Source organism: Mauremys mutica, chromosome 3 (assembly GCF_020497125.1).
Source record: "Mauremys mutica isolate MM-2020 ecotype Southern chromosome 3, ASM2049712v1, whole genome shotgun sequence".
Classification (NCBI taxonomy): Eukaryota; Metazoa; Chordata; order Testudines; family Geoemydidae; genus Mauremys; species Mauremys mutica.
In genome coordinates, this window is record NC_059074.1 from 196,363,474 (window position 1) to 196,372,755 (window position 9,282).

Here is a 9,282-nt window from a genome sequence, read left to right on the forward strand (position 1 = left end):
CCACCTCCCCAAGAGGCAGTAGCTAGGTCGATGGACAAATTCTTCATCCAACTTAGTGCTGTCTGCACAGGGACATAGGTCGGCTTAACTACGCCGCTCAAGGGTGTGGAGTTTAGTGACTTTTGGACTCCTCTTTGAAAAAGCTATTTCTCATTAATGTACAATAATCCATATCTATTTTTCCACCCATTCTGTACAGCAATGAAGACTGATCTTTAAACTCATCCTGAAACACTTATGTAAGCAATAGAATATTTTATCCCATAGCGATCACTTTGTAACCTGTATCACCTCTGTTTAGGATTTTTAGGTAGCATGCATATATATTACGAACCCAGGAATTTGCCATAACAGATCAGACTCTTTGAGTTCACTACCCTGTCTCCAACAATGGCCAATACTTGTTGCTTTAGAAACAGGTGCAAGAGTAATGTCCCATGCGGGGAAGTTTCTTCCGAGGTCCCCTCAGTTATGGCCTGAAGTATGAGAGAATTATACAGCGAAGGAATATAAACTATCTAATGTAATTGTGGATATTCTCATTATCCATACAAATACCTATTCTTTATTGAATCCTATTGCTCTTGACCTCAGTGATATCCTTTTATCAGTTTCAAAGTTGCTTTTCAACTGAATTTCATTGAAGTTCTTTTGTTCTTGTATTATGAGAGAGTGAATAGAGGGGCCTGATCTACTCTTTCTGGATCATTCAATATTCTATATGTTGAGGTCATGACCTCTCTTCTTTATTGCCTCACTTGAGCTAAACAGTGCTAATCTTCTCAACTGCGCACCAAAGTCTCTCCAAGCCTTTTATCATTTTGGTCACCCACCACTGGAACCGGCTCTTTCTTTTGAGATGGGCGACCAACTGAAGCATGCTATCCATCCAGCTGAATCCTCCTCTTGGTCTCAAACCCTTTACACCAGGGGTGGGCAAACTACAGCCCGCAGGCTGGATCTGACCCCTCAGAGCTTTGGATCAGGTCTGCAGGATTGCTCCCCGTGGCGCTGCGGGCCCCGCACCGTGAGCCCCCTCATACACCCTGCACCCCAATCCCCTGTCCTGAGCCCCCTGCTGCACCCTGCACCCCAACCCCCTGCCCTGAGCCCCCTCCTGTACTCCACACCTCTCCTGCACCCCTTCCCCTCCGCATTCCTCCTCTGCCCCAATCCCTTGCCCTGAGCCTCTTCCTGCACACCACACCCCATCCCACACCCCAACCCCCTGCCCTGAGCCACCTCCTGCACTCTGCACCCCTCCTGCACCCCTTCCCTGAGCCCCCTCATACACCCCGCACCCCTCCTCTGCCCCAATCCCTTGCCCTGAGCCTCTTCCTGCACACCACACCCCATCCCACACCCCACACTGCCTCCCACACCCCAACCCCCTGCCCTGCATACAATTTCCCCACCCAGATGTGGCCCTTGGCCCAGAAAGTTTGCCCACCCCTGCTTTACACCATCTGTATGTAAATGCAGAAGATACTCAGCTGTTAGTTTGGACGGGCTGATGAAGGGCCCTTTCCCAAAGTCTCAATTCACATTGAGCATCAATTGCACAGAATATTGCCTAGTTCTGATTAAATTACACAAACTTTGATGCAGAGTTTAAAAAACAGACTATGTAAAACTACTGTATCAGGCAAACGACCACCACCACAACCCATCACCACATTTTTACTAGCCCAAAGCAGCGTCACCCAACCACTGAGCCAAGCATACTCCTAGGACCAGGAGCCTTCATAGTAACAGGACTTCTAACCCACCAATTTTCCTTGGTCATGACTAGGCAAGGCCAGCTTCGGAACAGGCCCTCCAAACTCATCCCAAAGTCTTGAAGAAAACAGTATGAACCAACACGGTTTTCATTTAACGCGCTGCCACAACATGTACAAATGTGTTGGTGCAGCCCCTCCTGTTACTGCAGAACACTGCTTGACACGCACAAGGAGCGCATACATAGTGGTTAGGCAGTTCCAGGTGAGGTTCAGGGTCTTAGAAAACACTTCAAAACAGTGATTCCTCACCCTGGGAAATTACTTCTCAACATAGTAATTATTAAATTAAGTAGAGTGTCACTTAGTAACAGAGATGCAGACATTTGGCTACAGTAGCTGCACTAGTAACATGTTACATGTGTTGTAAATACAGTGAGGAGTTGGATGGTGGGGGTTGGAACAGCCCCTTGTTAAAACTCTGCCGCTGAATAGAAAAAGGAGGGTTGAGATGAGTTTTGCAGAAGCCTCTCTGGATACTGCTGGATACCCCACTATCTCTGCACCACCCTTCAAAGCACACGAGTTGTACGTTGTCCTACACTGTCTAAATATTCAGTAATTCTTAGTTGTAAAATATAAACCTCTCCAGGGAAAGAGTAAACAAAGTAAGAGAAGCAGTTCGAGGCAGAGAGGCATCCTTTAAAAATTGGAAGTTAAATCCTACTGAGGAAAATAGAAAGGAACATAAACTCTGGTAAGTCAAGTGTAAAAGTATAAATTAGCCAGACCAAAAAAGAATCTGAAAATCAACAAGCCAGAGACTTAAAAACCAACTGGAAAAAAAAATGTACTTAAAATATTGTAAGTACATCAGAAGCAGGAAGCCTGCCAAACAATCAGTCGGGCCACTGGACAACAAAGGTGCTGAAGGAGCAGTGAAGAAAGGCCATTGTGGAGAAGCTAACTGAATTCTTTGCATTGGCCTTCACTGCAGAGGATCTTGTGAGGGAGACTCCTGTACCAGACCCATTCTTTTTAGGTGACAAATCTGAGGAACTGTCCCAGATTGAGATGTCAATAGCGGAAGTTTTGGAACAAATTGATACATTAAGTAGTAATAAATTACCAGGACCAGATGGTATTCACCCAAGAATTCTGAAAGAACTCAAATGTGAAATTGCTATTAAGGTACGTGACCTTTCATTTAAATCAGCTTCTATATCAGATGGCTGGAGGATAGCTAATGTGACACTAAGTTTTTAAAAAGGCTTCTGAGGCGATCCTGGCAATTACAGGCCAATAAGCCTAACTTCAATATCAGGCAAATTGGTTGAAACTAAAGCAAAGAACAGAATTATCAGACACAGATGAACACAATTTTGGGTGAAGAGTCAACGTGGTTTTTGTAAAGGGAAATCATGCCTCACCAATCTATTAGAATTCTTTGAGGGGGTCAGTCAAGTGGACAAGGGCAATCCAGTGGATTCAGTGTACTTGGACTTGGAGAAAGCCTTTGACAGGGTGTACTGGGGCGGATTGCCCCACTCCCTGTGAGAATGGGCTGCGGCAGGCCAGGGCGCCTGCACAGACAGTGAGCCAATCAGAGGAGAGTTTATTGAGAGCCAATCAGGGCCCAGATTAGAGACAGCCAATCAGGGCCAGGCTCAGAGGTATATAAAGGCTGCCCAGAGCAGGAGCAGTCAGTCTGTCCCAGGCCTTCCACAAGGGAAGGTCAGTCTCCAGGGGAGGAGACTAGCACCGCGGACAGCGCAGTGCTGGCCAGGCTCAGGGAGGCTAAGGAGCTTGAACCCGTAGCCTGCCAGGCTGCAGGCCCTGAAGGGAAGGGCCTAGCGGGTGCAAGGGGCCGTAGGGGAAGCGGCCCAGGGAAACAGACAGCGGAAGGGGAGAGAAGGACAGCGAGGCTGATGCCAGAGGGTCCCTGGGCTGGGACCCAGAGTAGAGGGCGGGCCTGGGTCCCCCCCCTTCACCCTTTGCAGTGCACCCAGCCATTGGCTGTAGGGAGCGGCCATCTTGCTACGCCAGATCCCTGACAGGAGGGATTAGACTCAGAGGGCGATTGCACATAGTGACTGGGGTGTGAGACTGCTGAGCACTGACCCCCCGGAAGGGGGCGCAGAAGGACTAAGGGGCACTGCCGGAGGGCAGTGGCCTCGAAGAGGACGCCGCCGAGCACGCAGCAACGCGGGTCCAGAGATAACAGAGGACAGAACGACGGACGGGACATCACCAGCCTGCAGAAGGCGCTCCACTGGAAAGAGCTAATTCCCGGAGTCACAAGCAGGAGGCGCCACAGGGATGAGTCTGACCCGGTTACATGTGGTAGAGAATGCGGGCACGAGCGGTCCGTCCCTGATACAAGGGACAAGAGCGAGGACTAGGCAATTTGTGCCACATTGAGAGACTAAGGGACTGAGAAATGGAAATGGTGGAGAAACGAGACTTGTACTAGAGGGCCTGGGTGGCTCGGCTTGCCGAGCAGCAGAGTGAGGTGCTCTGGCTGCTGCGGGGGTGGGCACCCAGACCATATCAGAGACCATATAGGAGACCAGGCACCCAGGGCGAGAGGCCGGGGCCTGGGTCTAGGAACTGTTATGCCTGTGGGCGAAAGGGCCACTTCAGGAGGGAGTGTCCCTACTGGGTTGGGGCAGAGAGGCCTCACCCAGACAAGGCTCCCCCTGTGAGAGTAACAGGGGGGCCACCAGCTTGTTGGGTCTGTGGGGAGTCAGGACACCTGAAAAGAGAGTGCCCCTGCAGGGCTCCCAAGGCCCAGGCCAGCCCAGAAGAAAGGGCTAGGCCCCAAACAAGCAAAAGTAGGGCCGTGGCAGGGGGAAGGCGCCGAGGGTGCTTCCACTGCCACACCAAGGGCCACATAAAAAGGCATTGCCCCCTGAGGCAGAGAGGGGGAGTGTCCGAAACTAAGGTTCGGTCTGGGACTAGCCACCAGGAAGGGGTAGGCCAGACTGAGGCCTCCAGAGAGAAGGAGGCTGGGGTAGAGAGGCCCCACCTTAACCAGGGAACCCACTTAAGGGCCAAGAGGGCCAAGGTGGGAACCCAAACCGATGTGGGAACCCACGTAGGACCAGAGAGGTCTACGGTGGGGACCCAAACAATAGAAGAAGGAAGCAGGTGGCTCCAGTTAGTGGAGGACCTGCGCTTTGAAAGAGATTCCCTGAGGGCCCAGTTGCGAGGAGCCCAGGGGCGATAGGGAATTTCTCCCCCCCCCCCCCGAGGGTTCTTAAGGGGGAGGGTGTGTAGTGGGGCGGATTGCCCCACTCCCTGTGAGAATAGGCTGCGGCAGGCCAGGGCGCCTGCGCAGACAGTGAGCCAATCAGAGGAGAGTTTATTGAGAGCCAATCAGGGCCCAGATTAGAGACAGCCAATCAGGGCCAGGCTCAGAGGTATATAAAGGCTGCCCAGAGCAGGAGCAGTCAGTCTGTCCCAGGCCTTCCACAGGGGAAGGTCAGTCTCCAGGGGAGGAGACTAGCACCGCGGACAGCGCAGTGCTGGCCAGGCTCAGGGAGACTAAGGAGCTTGAACCCGTAGCCTGCCAGGCTGCAGGCCCTGAAGGGAAGGGCCTAGCGGGTGCAAGGGGCCGTAGGGGAAGCGGCCCAGGGAAACAGACAGCGGAAGGGGAGAGAAGGACAGCGAGGCTGATGCCAGAGGGTCCCTGGGCCGGGACCCAGAGTAGAGGGCGGGCCTGGGTCCCCCCCTTCACCCTTTGCAGTGCACCCAGCCATTGGCTGTAGGGAGCGGCCATCTTGCTACGCCAGATCCCTGACAGGAGGGATTAGACTCAGAGGGCGATTGCACATAGTGACTGGGGTGTGAGACTGCTGAGCACTGACCCCCCGGAAGGGGGCGCAGAAGGACTAAGGGGCACTGCCGGAGGGCAGTGGCCTCGAAGAGGACGCCGCCGAGCACGCAGCAACGCGGGTCCAGAGATAACAGAGGACAGAACAACGGACGGGACATCACCAGCCTGCAGAAGGCGCTCCACTGGAAAGAGCTAATTCCCAGAGTCACCAGCAGGAGGCGCCACAGGGGTGAGTCCGACCCGGTTACACAGGGTCTCTCACCAAAAGGCTCTTAAGCAAAGTAAGTAGCCATGGGATAAGATGGAAGGTCCTCATGAATCAGTAACTGGCTAAAAAACAGAAAACAAAGGATAGGTCTAAATGGTCAGTTTTCAGAACGGAGAGAGGTAAATAGTGGTGTCTCCCAGGGATCTGTACTGGGACCAGTGCTGTTCAACATATTCATAAATGATCTGGAAAAAGGGGTAAACAGTGAGGCGGCAAAACTGGCAAGTGATACAAAAATTACTCAAGACAGTTAAGTGCAAAGCTGACTGCGAAGAGTTACAAAGGGATGTCACAAAAGGAAGTGAGCTGTGAAAAGATTGGGAAGAGCATAAAGGGAGGAAGTGTGGGAAGAAACAGAGAGCAGCCTGTTACTCACCACACATGCATGCAGTATTTGGTTCTGGCAGATTTTCCCCTCTGCCTGCCTGTGTGTTCTGGAGTGGGAGAGGTCTGTGCATCTTCCTAGAGAGAAAGCACTACGGAATCTAGTCATTCACTTTCCCATTGGAAGCAATACAGACTGCTAATGAAGGCATAATGCAAATAATAAAATAATACTACTACTAATAATAATAGTGAATCCAAAGGGGGATATTACAAAAGGAACAAATAGCAGTTGGGCCCCCAGACTCCAGTTAAAAGACAATGGAAATTTGGTGCCTAGATGCCACTTGGGCCTTTGAAGATCTCCCGCCAATGGTGAAGATGAGCTGAAATAGCCTTATCACGGCTCTAGAAATGTAGTAGCAGAGGTGTTTCGTTCCCACCAATTTGTGAAAATGAATTTCCCTTTTTTCAGTCCTCTGCTGGATTACAATATCAAGCCCACTAGTAACACATGCCAAAGTGGCTGATTTCTCCAAGTCTCCTTTGTTGCTTTTGATTTATGATTGAGGCACTGGCAATGGCAACTGCGTGCTAAATGAACTGTCTGAATTTCTTCATTGCTTTTCTGGTGGTACAGATGAAAATGGACTTGACAAGGGCTTTTTCTTTGTGTACTGTATGTATCACTCCATGTATCCTGTATTTAGCCTGATGATTCATGCTTGATGACGGTGCTCTGCTGCTAAATGAGGCTATTACCGTCTGCTTTGAAATACAGAACCTCAAATGAATTCATAAGCATTTTGGAAACATAAGTTCAGCTAGGACTTGGTGAATTTATAAATCAATCTGTGTTCAGAGAATGTCTTTTCCTCTCAGCCCCCCAGGATACCTCCCAGCTTCCAAGTTAATCACAAGCCTTCCAAAACCTACTTACACACTGCAATATCTCAGCCACAATGCATGAAAGACAGGTCCCACAGCAAAAATTGTACAGCGTGGCATATAAAGCTGCATGATCTGTTATGTCATAAGGCCAACTGAGCCTGTGAAAGAACAGAATGCTGCAGTGCAAAGGGGCACGTTCATTCTGGATGAGAGAAGCAGAAACACATATCTTAACAGGATTTAATGCAAAAATACAGATCTACCAGTGCAGCAGATTCACTCCTTGTCTAGATCTACTTATCTAATTCACTCCATTGTGGATTAAAATGGGGTCTGTACGCAGTGCAGCCAGTGGTTGCTGATGCCCTGTCACGTGATAGGAGTATTAACCTCTGGAACTTGGATTCAGATCATGGGGCCAAGAAGTAAAGCAATTTCTTGCCAGAACTCTTGCATGTCTAACCTTATTACAATACAGGTGGTCAAATGATAGCTCCAAGCGTCCTATTTGTGTCTCAGAGTAGGCCTTTGTTTTGTAAAATAATTGTCAACTTATTAAAAATAAAAGAAACTTCAAGTGTAATTCAATACATTGCATTCTAAACCTGAAAATGCCAAAATATGCAACTTTTAGGAAGGGCTGTGGTCAGATATGCATCCAAACCAAATCCCTAGAGTAGTTTTTAATCTGAATCCAGATATGGGTTCAAACATTGCACATTGTTGCATACACATGTAACAGTGCAACTGTTATGATCTCGTTCTCTCTCGGGGTCAGATACTCAGTTGATATAAATCAACATAGCGCTATTAAAGTCCATATAGCCATGCTGATTTATGGCCATCAAGGATCTGTCCCAAGGAATCTGCTGTTTGCAGGACAACCTGCAGTTTGTAAGGCAGAGCTGACACAGCATATTTCAGAGGAATTACATGTTGCTCTCTCAGGGAGTCTTCCCCTTTGTCTCTGCTCTGTCTCCCCATAATGGAAACATGCTGGACAAATCTCAGTGAAGTGAGTTCAGCTTTATTGAATTAAGTTTAGAATCTTTGACGTTCGTTGTATAAAAACTGCAAATGTTTACAATATCACAATAGTACCTATATTGCAGTTCTTTAGCAGGAAGACAAGATTAATGCACTCTGTGGAAGGCATTAGGAACCTCAAAGGGCTCTTTTGGAACAATACAAGTGAAATGGATTTCCTAGTAAGAAAAGGAGAATGCAAATTCTCCAAAGCCAGCTTTTTAAAGATGCACCAATTATATACTAATTACCTACTACTGGAAACTCTAAATCAAAGACCCTCAAATTGTATACAAGGTGCAGTAAACTTGTCATGAGTGTGCTTGTTATGAGCTGAAGTGGTGATGAATTTGTATCCACAAGGAATCCTTTAGGGAGGAGATTTCAAGGACTGCTCCTGCCAGAATCTGTGTTATTGTTTGTGATAGGATTTTTCTGTAGTGCTTTTTCCATTAGAATACAGTAAGCTTGCTTAGAAAGCCCTGTGTGGTACTTCTGTCTGTTGACAATCACTCTCTTATCAGTCTCCAAAGGGAAAGCAGCCAAGTGTCCTTAGGCAACCTGCCTATGCCAGGAATTACCCAGTGCTGTGCACCGCCTGGGAATGCCCTGGTCGGACGGGAGAGGAATGTCGGTTGCCACCCAGGAGAGGCAACGGCTGGGGAGCTGGAAACCCGAGAGTGAGTGCCCTCGCTGAAGCACTGAAGGGAAACAGTTCTCCAGAATTCAGACTGAAGGTAGCCAGCTGCTCTTTGTGTTTGCTAAACCGGAATACCCGGCCTGCAGATGAGCTGCATCAGAACCCCAGATCCAAATGACCCTGAATCTTGAGGGTGTTTGAAATCCAGAACAAGATCCAAGTCTGTAGTGCCAGCCCTTTTCCAGTAGTGAAAATTGAAGCACAAAACCTCAAGTTCTCACTGAGCTGAGCCTTGTATTGACACCGCTAAGAGTTTTGCTGGAGTAAGCTTTAATATTTCACCAAAAAAATCTAGAACCTGGTTCTCTAATGTCTTTCACCTTACTCCTAACACACCAACATTCTAATTCACTCTCAGCCCAGGATGTTGGCTGGGACATCAGCTGGTTGGGACCCCTTTCTAAAAGGCTGGGACCATCCTGGCCAAACTGGGACCGTTAGCACCTCTGTAAATCTTTTAGGGGTGTGAGCTGAGACACGTGTTAAGATTGTTCTTGCTTTGTCTCCCCCGCCAGCA